The sequence below is a fragment of the Larimichthys crocea genome, chromosome XIX, assembly GCF_000972845.2.
Source record: "Larimichthys crocea isolate SSNF chromosome XIX, L_crocea_2.0, whole genome shotgun sequence".
Lineage (NCBI taxonomy): Eukaryota > Metazoa > Chordata > Actinopteri > Sciaenidae > Larimichthys > Larimichthys crocea.
The window spans coordinates 4,898,901-4,915,030 of record NC_040029.1 but is presented as its reverse complement, the minus strand read 5'-3'; the positions used below and the strand labels follow the sequence as shown (position 1 = coordinate 4,915,030).

Below are 16,130 nucleotides of genomic sequence, written 5' to 3'. Positions count from 1 at the left end.
GTAAGACACAACAGGCCTTTCATAATATGTTCCATCGCACAAAACGAAAGGATGAAAGCATTAAAAAGTGCCGGTGGTTGGCATGGAACCTATAGACTGATCTTTGAGCTCTGGGGAGATATTGAGACAGCTGCAACCCTGCACAAAAAGCACAAACGCTGCTTTGAAATGTCTCATGGGAGCCGAGCTACACTCTACATTGTCTGTTCCCCACCATAGTGATCACTCATGATCTTGTAGCATTGTTTGTAGCGCATCAGAGCAGCAGCATCAAAGCGATGTGAGGCACAAGAGGGCCGTGTTGGTGAGTAACCCTTTCAGCAAAAATAGAAAATAAAAAATTGGATGCACGTGCATAATCTGAGTAAGATAACACAAATAAAAGACCAAAGGGCTTTCTCCTGGGTGGCTTGTAAGATTATCCTACTGTACCACTTCCCTCACTTCACATCTCAAGATTATCTCCTTACATGTGCATTGGCATGAGGGAGAGAAGATACAGACGTGAAAACCAGCTCAATATCCTCTGTAATCTTTATGGGGTATGAAAAAGTCATCACTCAAAAGCATTTTTTTTCCCTCCACTCGCACTGAAGCGGATGATTAGGCATGCCTGCCCTCATCAGCAGGTCTTATGCTCCCCGGTGGAGCTTGACTTAGCCGCTGATCATGTTGTAAGGGGGGCCTGTTGGAACCGCTTAGGTCATTCAAATCCTAACCACTGTCACCAGGGGGGGTCCAAATTGCTTTCCTTAAGCAGACTGTGGGCAAACGGGTTAATCTGTGTGATTTAGCCATATGAATTCCTATCCAGACACACTTGTGCTGGCAGTAAAATGACTCATTCGTGCGCTTGTGTTGGGTTTCATTTCATCAGTTTGGTTTGTGTGGATAAATCTGACCCAAAGCCAGTTTTCAGCCTTCATTATCTTGTCGTCAGAGATATCAGAGGGTGGTTCAAGAAAAGGTTTGTGCTACAGACTGAAGAGAGGTTTGGATTTGGGTTTATTTGTTCTCACTATCTCTGCTGGAACTCCCCAAATAATCCAGATAGTGGGTGAAGCTCCGTCGGGGTAAACAACACAGTCTGAGACGCCTGTCAATCAAGCAAACATGCCCACATACTGATTTTTAACCCTTACGATGCTATTAAAGAATTTAAAAAGCACTAGTTACTCAATCAGTTTCTTAGGGGTCCTACATGGATGCAAAATTTTCTGCAAATGGTCAGAGAAAGGTCGAGGCTTACGGTTTCACCCCACATACAACCACCTGTTGCCATGTGAGATTCTCCATTCGGGTCCAGTGATGAAACCGAAACCCCGTAATGAAACCTACACCAGCTTCCGTTCACGGAAGAAAGAAAGAAGGAAAGAGAGAAAGTCAGTAGCTGAGTTGAGGTTATTTTGGTGCATATCGTGTTACCAAAGGTCAGGAATGAACTCATTCTACGCTCATAATATGAAAGATGCATAATCTGCTAGGTGTATTTTGAGTTAAGGAGTTAAGACGAGCATCTTCTCAGAACAGGTACTCATCTTCCAATCTTTGCAACAATTGTATTCATGTCTTTATGTGCTGATCTCATGGGAGTCTTACTCTATGTAGGTGCCCTTAATTAAGAGACATAATTCAATCATCCTCTTTTATAAATAACTTTGATCCATTCAACCTTATTTGGTCCCACCACTCAGACTAAAATATCTTCAAAGGATTCATTTATTCCTTCACTGTCCTCTAGTGAAACAATGAATGTGGACACTTTTGTTTTGTAGTGACAAATCATAAATCATAATCATCTATTGGATGGATTGCCATGAGATTTCTTGCAAACATTGTCAGCTGTACTTTGTGAAGGTTAGATGGCGATCATTGGTGACATTCAATTTCCTATCCATTCTTGCATTTGTTATTTTTGCATATTATATCTAATTATCTACACGTACAACCCGAGACAGAGACGAGAAATCAGACTTTGTCTTAAAGTCTGTTTGAAGTAAGAATAAATATGTGTTTGGAGTTTTTCAGACTAAAAAGAAAGTGTTCTTACCCACCCAGCCAACGGTCTCAAACTTTAAACTTCCACCCCAAGATATAATTATTTATTCACAATTTAAATATCATCAGTTGGTAAATAAAATACTCGTTTCAGCCCAAAGCACCAAAGTGTATATGAAAACATCTGCTGGTTCCTGCTGCTCTGTGCTTCTTTGCCCGAAAAGTTAAAAGCAACTTAAAGCTGACACTACTAAAAGGCGGTTTGCATCAGCTCTTTAAGTGAAAGAAAAAGAAATATATGATCTTGTGTAATCAGCAAATGGTTGCACAGTTAAACTCCTTCATTTAATTGAATTGAGGTTATTGTCTCATGCACTCAAAATGCTATTGGGACTTTCATTATCCTTGTTGAGACTGGCTTAGCTGTGATGTTATTGTAGCCAACTGGTTCTGGAAACTGGACACATGCCTCTGAGAGAGATTTATCATTTTCCACAGGAGACATGGCTTTTCATTCTTTTTTCCCCCACTTTCTGTTTCCAGGATGAGATCCCAGGAAGGTGTAACAGAACAGCCAAGATGCTGGATATCGTCTCCTGCCTCACCATCCGTCTGCTGTGGATCAAACGCAGGAGAGAAGGGGCCAAGAAGCTCAGTGTTCCACGTAATGGAGGAATGAGTTACCCTACTGCTGGACAAAGCACTTGCAGCACTGGTTTCTTCAGCCTCGCTTCACGCTTGCCTGAGCCTGAACACATGACAAGTAAAACCCGAAGGCACGGGCTGGGGGTGGGTGGGCGGGTGGGTGTTTGGTTGGCGGGGGCGGCAAAGCTGAACAGGAGGAGGAGGAGGAGGAGGAGATGCAAAGAAAAGATCCTGAACTGTTTTGCGTGTGCGCTTGGTGTGTGGATGCATGAATCTGCGTCCTCTCTCTCACCTTTCTTGTCCATCTCTCTAACTCACTCTCTCCCCTCACTTTCTCTCCATCCATCCCTCCCTCCCCTCCCTCTCCCTTCAAGGTTACTATTGTTTTCTCAGACTGGAATCACTGCACGCTTCTCTTCTTTTTCTGTCGGAGGACCATGTGAGGCTCTTGAATGTAAGTGCCTCCTTTGTTGCTTAATTCACTTTCATTGGGACCATTCCTTTAGAGGAATACGTTTAGGGTTTTTTTTTTTTTCTCTCTTTTTTCACCTCGTAGCACATGCACACAGGATGTCATACATCGGAGGGCTGGACTGGGTCGGGATAGGGTGGCTGGGGGGATTGTTTAGGGGGGGCTCGGTTGCTCCATGTGGTTCGCGCGTGGGAGTTGAATGCACGTGTTTGCTGCTGTCATTGTCTCAGCGTGCTTTTGCCCAGCTTTGTCTGTAGTTTTCAACTTGTTTGCTGCATGTGTTGTTCATTGATTTGGTGGTTTTGTTTGTATTTGGTGGACAGAGATGTTGCGTCAATGCATCCTTAATTTAGAGATTTACACGGAAAGTAGATTATACACTGCATTTTGAAATGAACAGTAGATGCACAACAAAAAACAAGTATATATATATATTATTTACCTGTAAAATTGATATCTGAGTGACTTGAACAATTATTTTTTATCTCTATGTCAATCCTGCACTTCAAAAACAACCTGGTAGCAAAGCATTTTCATTTTATGCTCATATCTAATTAATTGTTGCATAATTAAAAGTGTGTGTTTGAGTATTTTATGACATCTTCAATTGAAATTCAGGACTAAAACTTTCTGTTCTGTCTTGCATTTTTATGTTTTACCAATAGCTTGTTAGGCCTGCAAGTGCCCAGAGGGCCTTTGTTTATTTATGCTAAAATACTATGCAATTTCTGCTTTGTCCTCCGTATACATGAGCCAAAGGACAAATTGCTTGTTTGGACTCATGCCCGTATTGTGGAAGACATTTGATCTGGAAATGTCATAAAGCTAAATCTTCTGCTAGTCGGTATAATAGGCCTTGTTTGTTGGCTTTGTTAGTCTCTGTAGTAGACATGAGAGAATTGGAAATATGAGGATGCATCTTCTGCCAAAAATAAAACAAGGTAGTGCATGGACTTTGATTAAGTCTTCATGTCTGCAAACATAAATTAGGCCGGAAATATACAAAGCTAAGGGGTTCCATGAGCTGTCTAAGGCTACTAATAATAAATAATGCAATGTTTGGAAAGCACACTCCTAACTTCCAGAAATGTAATTTATAGAGTTTTGATTGACAGACGGGTATGTTTCTCATTATTTTCCAGCTATTATAATGAGGACTTTTTGAGAAATTTCTCGTGTGACGCCTCCAAACTGACTCACTGAACTCCCTCCCCTGCTTTGCACCACTGTGTTTTAATGCATGCAAATGTGTACTCACTCGCCGCAAAGATTAAAAAGGTTTAAAGTTCAACTTCACTTGATGAGTATCTTAAACCCCTTCCAGTCTACATGTAATTCCTGTAGAGTTTCAACATTAAATACCCTCCCATGCTTCACTGCAACGCAATGTGTCTGACGCGAATTGCAACTGACATGGCCACTGAATAATACAAATAGTGTATATATGCTGTATAAATTATGGACAACTTTGCTAGGCCGAACACTGAACATCTAGATCTATGGTGAACCTATGTGTGTACCTACATTACTCTCTGAGAGGTTATATTGATTATCTGTTTTGACCGTTGACACAGCGGCAATGTTTTCTGGAAAGCGTGGTTCATTAAAGGACAACACATAAAACACACACAGGTCTGCATCTTGAATAATGATGTAAAATGTATTTAGCTGCCAGTGCAGTCAGTGGGATTTATCTACGGCTGACTGAGCCGCATGAATCTACAAGTAAGTGCAAGATAAATGAAACATATCTTTGCAGTGGACTGCGGTGTGTGTCTTAAGAAAAATAAAATAGTCTTTTATATTAATGGCAATTCATGTTTCACTTCATGCAAGTGGACATTGGAATGCATTTGTGCGCCAGAGAGCTTAAAAAAACGTGAAAAAAGTTTTTAAAGAATTGACTTGCTTGGGAGGTTTTCACACACATTTTGGACATCACAGGAAATATTCATTATTCATGAGACCAGAGGCACTTTAAAGGATGCTTATCTTTTGTAGATTAGGTTTCCAGGAGTCCTGATACCCTTTTGCTTCAAGATGGATGAAATGCTTCGTTATTCACTTGTAGTCGAGCCAACAGAAACCGTTGGAAGTGGCCATTACTGCTGTGGTCATAGCATTCCCACTCCGTCCATTCCACATTAGGGATTCCACACGCTCTGTGTCCCCTTATCGGTACTGACATGTGGAGAGAGAGGTGTTGTTGAATGCAGCAGGATGTGACACTTGCGTACCTGGAGCTACTGGCGCTGAGCTAAAATGAAGTGAAATTTGGTGTGTGGAGGAAGGTTTGGATACACAAGCACTAACCCGAGGCATAGCTGTGACTTCCTGACGAGTCACAGTGAGGAGCTGAGGTGTTGGAGAAAGCCAAAGATGGCTAGATAGTGAAGTAAAGGGTCTGGTATTCTAGTTTCCATAGACCTGCCTTTGTGTCTTGAGATTGTTTGAGTTTCTTTGTTTGAAAGCTGCTGTTGTTGCAAACGCTAGCTACCCTGTTCTTTGCTGCATTTTTCCCCACACTGCCAATTTTACGTTCAATCACTTTTAGCTCTGAATATTAAAAATGTCCTTTTAATTGAAGTCTTTTATTGCAGTACGTTCAAAAAATATTTTCAGTTTTAACACGCTTCTTGCCATATTTAGAGCCCAGCAGGGTAACCAGCTAGGAGGCCCTGGCATCAGCCACTGCCAATGTGTCCAATCTTTTTCATGCCCAGCCAAATCCCCCACATTCCAGCTATAAAATCCCATCTCTCCACTGAGGACTCCAGGGCTTGGCATTCAAGTTTCAGCTCCCCAACAGTCGAACTCTGGCTGCTGGCCACCTCCTTGTCTTATACCAAAGCTCAAGAAAATGGGTTTGAATAGAGAGAAAGGACATGAGGGGAGAGTTTGGAGAGAAGTAGGGGGGCGGGAGTTTAAATGCAAGTCAAGGCATTTTATTTGCAGTGACCTCGTTTCATCCACCCTGGGGCTATTGGACTTTATGAATGGACTGGTTTGTTCTACGGGTGACCAAACATGGCACTTGAATGTTTATCTGCACAATGACAAAGCTTGAGAGCGCCAAAGACACTTGGTGATGAGATGGAGCGTGAACTAGTCAAGTGCCCTGTTCTCCGCTCAACACAGAGCTTTGGCTGCGCTGAAGCTTCGGCTTTGTTGGCGATCCAACTTCTCGCAATGCATTGTGTGCTTGTGCCAGCCACTACAGTACAATACAGGAGTCTTAGTATTGTTCAATGTGCTGGGAACCTAGAGATAGTACACTACTGCGACAAAAACTTACACTCAGAGTGACACCAACCTCAAATAGAATAGAATAGAACAGAGATACACAGATAGTCAGACAGGTAAATACTGCAAAGAGGACATGGTGGTTGAATAGACCTATGACTGAGGCAAACCAGTGTGCATCAACATGACTGAAATGCTGGACCGAGATGACTAATCAAATCTAATCATTGTTATACAAAACAAAAAAATTCATTCCAATATCAAAAAACACGACTTTCATTTGGTTATTAAGACGAGCTGGTTGTTAGACATCTCTGAAGAAGACAAATTCATCACAAATTCATGTTTAAGGTTTATTATATGGTGAAATTAAATTAAACCCTGAATATGTAGTTATGCTTATGTATGGTAGCTATAGGCATGTTTTTCTGGTACCACTGACATATTTTAGGGATTGGTGGAATGCAAAACTCACCGATCGAGGCAGTGGTAAACCAGCAACTCCTGTGTTTTGTGACGTAAAATTACTGTTTTTGGTGGCTTTGAACATAAAAACACGACTGCTGCTGGTTAAAGAAAAAGCAAATTATATCAAGGATCCAGGGCCTGTCAGTGGCAAAAAACAAGCAGCTTCACTTGATGTATATTGACAGTGTGCAAATGCCCAAAAGGATTGCACATTGTAACCCATATTGTGGCTATGGTTCCAGCACTCTCACTGGACCAGTTTCAAAAATTGTTGTTTTTAGTCACTTTCATACAAAATAATGGGAAAATAGCAGATTGGTCCAGGTTGAAAATATCTTTAAGTACAATCCAGAATCAACCTGAATGCTGATTTGAGTGTCAGGTCTATGAGAACTATGAACTATGATACAGTATTCAATGTTAACATTGTTAGTAATCACAGTAATTTGCAGAGAATGTGCACTTGCTGGATGCTTATATGCCACCAATCTGCCAATGGCTGCAGGTGAAAATTAGCCTGCATGGCTAAATCTGGCACATTTACATGAAGATCATGTTCTCATGTTAAATAATGTGCATTAACCCTCCTTTAAAAAATATAAATATCTGATTGGCCACTGCTACATTGTGTTATGGAAAGCTGAACTTTTTTACAAGACCACTCTGGATCCGAACCCTCTGCAATGGCAATCCCTGCTGTGCCAACTCAGTGATCCCATTTAAAAGAATGCGTGGGTTGTGGGTTTTTTTCATGCAGCGCTTGTTGCCGGTTGACAGATTAAAACTGAATTCACACCAGAAGCCAGACGTCACCAGTGTGAAGGTGCTACTGAAGCATCTGTCCATTCGGTCCAAGCCCATTCTGCGACCTTTACGCCGTCACTTTCCTCAGTACCAACTGCCAGCATCACATCTCCTGAGTAGCTGCGACGACAATAAATTAGTGGATGAAAAATAATTCTCAAGTAGGAAAGCTCATAGGAAAACTTGGGCCTTGATGAATCATTATAGATATTGTTAATAGATACACAGCATATAAACAGTGGGAGATTTGTGTAATTTAACTGGCTGCCTGTGGGTATTATACTTCACAGAGTGCACTGGAGAATAAAGACAATAGATCTCTTTCATGACTTAGATCATTTATCTCGAAGTTCTGTCAACATGTGGTATCAGGCTGAACGTTTACTCTACATGCGTCTCCATTTCTTGGTCATGCAACAGTATGCTGCCCCATGGGACCCTGAACAAGATAAAGACAGGGTTTGAATGAATGGTCTGTGATGTCTGGAGTGTTGCCATTGAAGGAAAGGCCTTGATTTGGCTCAATGATCATGTCATTGCTGTTGCAGTCAACATAACTTCATTTGTGATTGTCAACACAACAGAATACAACAGAGATAACCTTGTAAACACAATCCAAAGGAGATAATTCTTAACCACATAATAGCTGACACTATTTGTCTCATCTAGTTCACAAAGTCTTTGTTCCTGTGCAGTGCAGCGTGTCATTGATTAATGCCACAGCTCGCTGTGCATACTTCTGCCTGCGTTCATTGGCTCTTTGATTAGCTGAAGCTCAGAGTCAATGTCTGGCCTACAAGCAGAAGTGGATCGATGTGTCCTCGTGGAGAATTCATAAACTGGGGGGAGCAGCGTTGGGAGAGATGTTCCCAGAGGTGGTCCAACATTACAAATGTGCCTACAAATGAGCACCTTTATCACTGTATCATGGGATTACGTCATGCTCTCCCATGTGATTCCAGGAAAAGATGCTGCCTAATTATGGGGAACAGGTTCTCCAGGTGATTTGTAACTAAGACCTCAAAGCATACCTTAATTCATTACAGCAGGGTGGCAATGAAAATTTCAAGCTGAGCTTTGACTTGTTCCGCTCAACTGAAAGAAAATAAAAATCAGATTTGACTAAAACAACAACAGGACAACAGAAACAGAGACTAATTAGTGAAGGAATAGAGACAAAGACGTTTTATGTGCCGTCCACCAATAAATTCCTAAAAATATAAACACTGCAGTACACCGAGCTTTTCTAGTGCGAAAACACAAACTTAGTCAGCATGTGCAAATGCATCGTTACCAGGACGACAATACAGTTATGGCAACACAGGATTATATTGTCCTAACAAGTCCAATGTTGAAAATAGAATACCGAGTGGACAAGTCAGCCTTTATGACCGCTTATTAAAAAAACAAGTGGATTTGCGTGCTGTCTGAACAAAGCAAAGCAGTCTCACAGATGTTTACTGGTGATTTGATCACTTTTAGGTCACATTTGCCTCGCGGGAACAAAAGAATGTGTCTAGTCAACAGTATCACAGTCACTTAGAAACCACACTGTCTTGGAAAGTTGCACCCAATCCAATGCTAAAGGGCAAATTCAGCTGAACATCTTAAAAGGGATAATTCAGCAATTTAATTGCTCTATCAGAATCACGAGCATCACGAGTTATGTTTGCATTGGCCAAATATGGATTTTGTTGAGGATTTTAGAAAATTATTTTGAGTTAACTAATTAAGTAAAAGGTTATTAGATTAGATTGAAGCATGGGTTTATTATCTGTAAATCTGCCATGGCAGATTTATTCTGCCATGACCACAGGCAGCACTATTAAGATTGGTCTTCATAAAATGCTGAATCTTTTTGTAAATGACTGAGCAAGCCAGCTAATATTAAAACAAAACAAGGTCTTGTATCCCTTAGTGTGAGCTGATAGAAGAGCAGTGGCTGTATGTCCAAAGCTGATGGGATGAGACTAAACCTACTTAAAGGTCAGAATAAGACAGACATTGAATATAATATTAAAAACTATGATTTCTTGCATGTATGAAAACCTGAAAATTAGAATCTTTTTGTGTAGTGGGAGCAGGTCCTCTTCCATGGAGGCTAAGAGCTCTTGTATCCAGTAGCTGGTAGGTGGAAGGTGGGTGGTGGATATAAGTTTCAGTAGGAGTCATGGGTCTTATTGGTGGGGCCAGCTGGAGATGGAAAGAAACTGTTCTTGTGGCATGAAGGAACAGTCTCAAAATGTTCCGGTTGGAAGAGGTCAACCACAATCTCAGCTGCACGCCTCAGGGTCCTCCAGGCGTACAGGTCAATCATTGGTCATTTCTCTGAGTTTACCACTGTGAAACTAGAGGCCAGAGATCGTAAGACGCAGAAACAGAACAACCTTATTGTTCTGTGAAAACAATGGCCTTCTCCGCAGGATCTATAATGGCGCAACAAGCCGGTCAACTTGTGGTTGAAGCAATGATTATCACCCATCGTGCGCTCAGTGTGATTTATCCATTCAGCATTGGGCTCTTCATGAGTGTACAGCTTGATTTGTGTTAAACAGAGGGCGATGCTCCTTCCAAGGAACGGTCAAACCCTTTGACAAAGCACAGAGATTCTCTTCTTTTGCCAACATCGCTGAGAATAGATTCCTTTGTGCAAACAGATAACCCGTGCTGTGGTTTATAAAGCCGTGCATTCCAAGGAGAATAATGCAATATCGCTAATGGTCTTATAGATTGCCTTGTTTGTTTGGGAGAGCAGTAGCAAAACACACACTCAGACGGTCCCGCAATGTCTATGTTTAAGCTTTGGAAAAGTGCTGTGGGTGGTTTATTGATTGAACCTCTGAGGTCAATGTGTGTGTGTGTGAGACTGGCCCTGTGTGTCTGCGGCTGGCAGTATTTATCTGTGCTGGTGTTAGAAGAATAGAGACGAGGTGTTGGCTCAGCCTGAGGGGACAGCTCCAGCTCGATATAGAGAAACAAGACATGTAGAGAGGGCAAGCAACCATGTTGGAAGCAAATGTCATTCGCTTTAAGAAGCTTTGTCCCCCCAGCATGCACCTCTGTGGGCAAACAAAACCACCTGTTTGGTGTGCCTGGCTGTCTGACAGCATCAGAAGTGACTTGAATACTTGTATCTGACTCTTGAACCTACTCCATTTTTTATTCTATCTGCGGGCGACTGATATTCTCAAGTGCCCAGATTTGCTATGAGTCATGAGCTGAGGTTATTATTCAGATGAAACTGAATTTTTAACACAGAATAGCTCAGTGATTAGTGACTGTCGCCTCTCAGCAACAAGGTTCAGGGTTTAAATCCACATCCTCCTTATATCTGCTTAGTTTCCGCTGGAGGCTCAGTTTCCTCCTGTCATCCACAGATACATATTTGCTTAAAGGATGCCTGCATCTGTGTGTTAGACTGGCAACCTGTCCCCAATATGAGCTAGGATCCAGCAGAAGTCCAAACAAACACAAATCCAGAACGGGGAACTACTCAGGATCAGGCATAACAGGAAGTGGGAACAAACAGAGAACTAACGGAACTGACACAGGACCGGGAAACTTACACAGACGACCTGATAAGTGACACCAAGGAACAGAACAAGACACAGGTTAAAGTATTTAGGGAGACACAGATAATCCAAAGTGGCGGAAACCACAAAGACAGGTAACACAAAGCACAAAGAGTGGAGAGTTACAATATGAAAGAGGAAACCATGACACCTGGTAGTAGTGGTCACATACCATTGATTCTTGTTTGGTCGGGTATTATAACTCCTTCTTAAAATATTAAGAATGCTGTAATTTGAGTTAATTCAAAGAAATCTCAGAAATTTGCATCTTAAAATCAAATATCCAGATATAAAAATCTTTCTTTTTTAGCCATTTGGAACATTTGTGACTGTATTCTGGACATCCATCCCGAGAAATTAGTTTATAAACTAATAATTTTTCGATGGCTATTATGTTTTTTTAAAAGTGCCTGATGACTTTAAGAAGCCCTAAACTGACAAAAACAGATGGTTTAGGATTATTATTATTTTTTTTTTAAATCACACCTGAGTCCAAAAGAGATTAATAATTCAAACCATTAATGATCCAACTGAGACCAATCATTTATTCCATCTATAATTCATTGCTGTCTTTTACTGTAGTCACACTGCCATCACGCTGTATGAAGCCCCCTCCCCTCCTTCATACAAAATGCATGTCGTTTGATTAATGTTCCAGCTTGCGATTCCTCTCTGACTTTTCATAGTTATCTGCATCCCCGGCTCGGATCTCTGAATCTTCTCATGGCCACAGAAGATACGTCGCTTTTATATTCACTATGGGCAAAGTGAGATGTTCCCACTTTCTATTCTTTGTGTGTGTGTGTGTGCACTCTCCCTGTCACAGGTGATGGCAGGGCCATAAATCAGAATATTTTCCCACTGCCAGGCGGACTACTAGTACATTAACCATTGCATTACGTTAACCGCACACACATATACACACAGGACTGCGCTCCACTGTGGGGTTGAGAGCAGGGGAGGTCGGAGAGCCTGACTTTCACTTATAACTTATTCATGCTTCACGCCGTCATTTGGTACACCTGGGGGAAAAAGTCAATTTTTCTCACAGCGTGGTGGCTCATCTAAAGCAGCAGTATATGACTTTAAAAGAACAACTTGCTCCTCAAACATATTCACACAGCATTTCCTATTACCGACTCCAGACTTGCACTTTGTTTTGCACCCACAGTACTGCAATGCATTTACTGTGCCCACAGTTGGAATCCCAGCAGGAGCAGTTTCAGGCTCAGCCGATTGGATCATTGGCACTGGATTCATCCTGAAAGGTCACAAGTGTGTATTATGTGACATAACATGACCTTATGAAGTACGACATTAATTCTACTTATATAAAATCTACAGATTTTATATATTAGGACTCCGACGACACTGACCGGTTAATGATGTTCGCCGTCTTTCATGACCTGTGCTTGCGCTGACCTCTGTTTACTGTAGAATGAAGAATTACCGAGTTATGCAACGTCCAGGGACAAATGCTGAGGGGATCGGGTACAAAACACAAGCAGGGCATTGTGCACAGATATGCTGATGCTCTAATTGGATTGGAGGGCACTACATAGTTGTATAATTAGGACTTTAGTTTGAAAATCTGTGTGTTGTGATAGTACACGACCTTCCTGTCTGCCATGAGCTCTCGAATCTATTTTAATTTGGATCTGCCTCTACTCTGAGCACAAAGGAAGAGAGGTGAAGAGAGACTCTTCTCGGCCTCATCACACCCTTATTTCACTCAATACTGTACAAGCAGGCAGCTATACTGAACTTTACCCAGTGTGAGAATTTTAATAGCTAATGTAGTGACGCCTGAAATAGCACATTAGCTCTGCCGGGTGTGACAGTGACCGCTTGAGAGCCGACTGATGCTCCAGGGAAGTGGTGCATTATACACAGTGAGTTATTATATATGTGGCCATGGGCTCCTGTTAAACCTTCAACACTTATGTCTTGATCTTGAGTAATTGGTAGCAGTATTACAGGTCAATCTCATGGCTAACCTCCTGACTCCACCACCCGGGACCGAGCACCTAACCTGGGGGTGACAGAGAAGCTTATAAATAAAATGTATTAATATTAGAATTATTATAAATCATCTAGAAGAAGGAGAGGGTGAGGCAACAGGGTTGCAATCAATAATGACACTAAGTCCTACATGCTGGTTTGGGACAAGTGATTTGACCTGAAATTAAACGATCCTCCCTCAATTGAAGATAAAAATAGATTTTCATCTCCGGCTCTCTTGACACTGGCTTTTTATGCTAATACAGGCATGTGTTTTCTGATTTTTGTCTCCGTGTTCTTGATGATTATGTATTGTCATTATCTTGTCATAGCGTGCCAGCTGGTGTTGCTTCGGGTTGAGGGCGAGCAGCGGGGACGTGACTCCCTTTCGTGACAGTTTGAGGACACGTTGGGGCCCCTCTGACGGCCAATGATGACACCGCCTGACACTATGTGTGTGTTTACCTGCGTGCTTCCATCTGTGTGTATGTTATCAGTACCTATGGGTATGCATTAGCCCCGATCAGGCTGTAGTGAATTTCTTCGGTGTGACAGAGAATGACCTTGAGCTGCTGAGCTTCTGGTGAATGTGTCACATTCGGGCAATGGATCTAGACGCGTGCATGTGCATGCATAATGTACAAAAGTGCCACTGAGTGTCCTCGAGTTTATCTTGGAAACCGGAAAAAACGCACTCTTTCTTCATCCTAGACGGTATTTGTAATCGCACCGACGTTCGGCGGCAGGGCAAAGACTCGATTCTGATCTGACTTGATTCTCTGTTCCAATGTGCCGTGTTTCATGTCCTTTATTGGAGAATCTCATAGTCCCAACTCTGTTGAAGCACCTGAGGGAACGTTTGCCAGATTTAACTGTCAGCTCACATACACAGACGGACATGATTGCACACAGACACTTCAGGAATCCTCGTTTTCGAGGCTGCTGATTCGCTTAGTGGCCGTGTAATTTGCAGAGACAATGAGTAATCTCTTTGCGAGTTCACGCAAACTGCAAGAAAAGTTAGTCCTCCAAAGTGGACAAGTTGTTTCAGATTGTACATTGCATACCAAAAATATCTATTTCAGAGGCAGCACATTTAATGTTTATCACCTAGACTTCTTTATCTCCTGCTCTCCCAACCTCTCTCCCTCCATATCTCCTAATCTGTCTGTCTTTCTTGCTCCCTCTCCCCTTCTCCTCCTATCTTAAAAAAACCCCGTTTCCAGGCCTTTACTCACTCTGCATTAGTTTCTCCCTGATTAGATCAGTTTATTCACTAAAGGTCACTTGACAGAGACAGATAGCTCACAGACGGAACAACTGAATCTCCTTAACAAGGACACAAAAATGCTCTGAAATGCCAAAATGTGACTTCTTACACACCTCTCTCCCAATCCCCAAACTGGGCTTCAAAGCAGCTGCTGTGTCTCTCCGCTCCGCTCGGCTGATACCCAGCTGTACATGTTCCCTACCCCCTGATTGAAACCAGCGCTTCACCGCCTGGCATGTGAACTCACTTAGAAGGCCAGAGGTCAGTTTGAGGGGAAATGAAAGCCCTTAGCTGTGACTACCAAGACGCTTTAAAAAGGTCACAAACGCAATCATTTCGGAGTGTGCCAAAGCGAGACACTCAAAAACAAATGTGTGTAAAGTCGGCCCTCCCATGACTCATGCTGTTTGAATGCATATATAGTTTACTGTCCAAGATAGCGATCGTAACTGGGGTGGTTTTAAGATGCTGTATATCTGAGTCATAAATATGCCTATGGGAGATAAAACGCTGATGGAACTCATGTGTGTATGCGTCTTTTAATGTATGTGTAAAATATGTGGGTGTCCAGATCAAAAGGATGCTGACTTGCATTGTTGGATAACCTACAGTTGGTGTCCATTTGCATTTATTCACCTCGGAGGTCGACTGAAACCCATTTCAAAGAGTGTTGTGGTCACGTGTCCATCTGCACATATGTGTGCTGTAAATCCTATTCAAATCCCAGGCTACCCACAGCGTTGGTGCCCTCTAAAAGGTCTTGGTCATAACCCTGTCATGCTTTATCCCTGTAATGGTCTCGCCCCGAGATAGGGGACGGACTACACCGCATTCCGCTCATTCCTGGTCGTTAAAAATAAGACCTTTCTAAACTCAGTAGAGGTCAGCTTTCCTAAATTCAGACAGTTGTCTTGGGAAGGTTGGAAATGAAAGGCATTGAAGAGGAGTGAGAGGTTTTTTCCATACATTTTCGAAGCTAATATGCAGCTAAGATTAAAAACAACTTTAGAGGTGTTGATTCTGACTTTCCATGGCTGAACTTCTACGCCACAAACTCTTTCTTATCCTCTCTTTGCTTGATTTCTTCCACGCCGTTAGAAGTGACAGGATTAACCTCAGTAAAATTATGACAATGCATGCCAAAGAACTGCATCAGAAACCTCAGATGATTGCTCAAGAACACAAAACCACAGCCATGAAGGAGCCCGAAGTTTGACACAAGACCACGTCCAACTTCTGTTCTTGTGTTTTTTGTGCATAATACAGCAGTGCAAGGTCCATTGAAACGTTTCTCATTGAACAGAAATCTGTGTCTTCCTGGAATTTAGATTTCTTTTTGCTTCACCTCACATCAGTAATACATCAAGTTTCCAGTGTCTGTGCGTTGGTGTAATTGGTGTTTTTTTTGTTCACCCACAGCTACCTTGCACTGAATGTGAGTCATCGGGACCCGTATTCTAAAATAAAATATAATAATAGATCAGTGTCCATTGTGCTTTTAAGTCATTATGATTATGAACTCAATACCCTCCGTCTCGATTTGCACAATGTCATTTAAAGCACAGTCGAAATATCACCGGGGGGCGAGACGGGAACATATAGTTCAAGGTGAAAAACAGTCGCAGTATTGAGTTCGAGGACGTTTGAAAAAGCTTAA

The 16,130-nt window shown here is 42.0% G+C and overlaps 1 protein-coding gene across 1 annotated transcript in view; it reads left to right on the top strand.

The window, feature by feature from the left end:
• Positions 1-2,581: 2,581 nt before the first annotated feature.
• LOC109136685 (E3 ubiquitin-protein ligase Midline-1) overlaps positions 2,582-16,130 on the top strand; it is a 55,109-nt gene continuing 41,560 nt past the window's right edge. The window contains exons 1-2 of the mRNA XM_019259923.2: positions 2,582-2,761; positions 3,018-3,097. The gene's annotated coding sequence lies outside the window, so the exon portion shown is untranslated. The remainder of the gene's footprint in view (positions 2,762-3,017; positions 3,098-16,130) is intronic.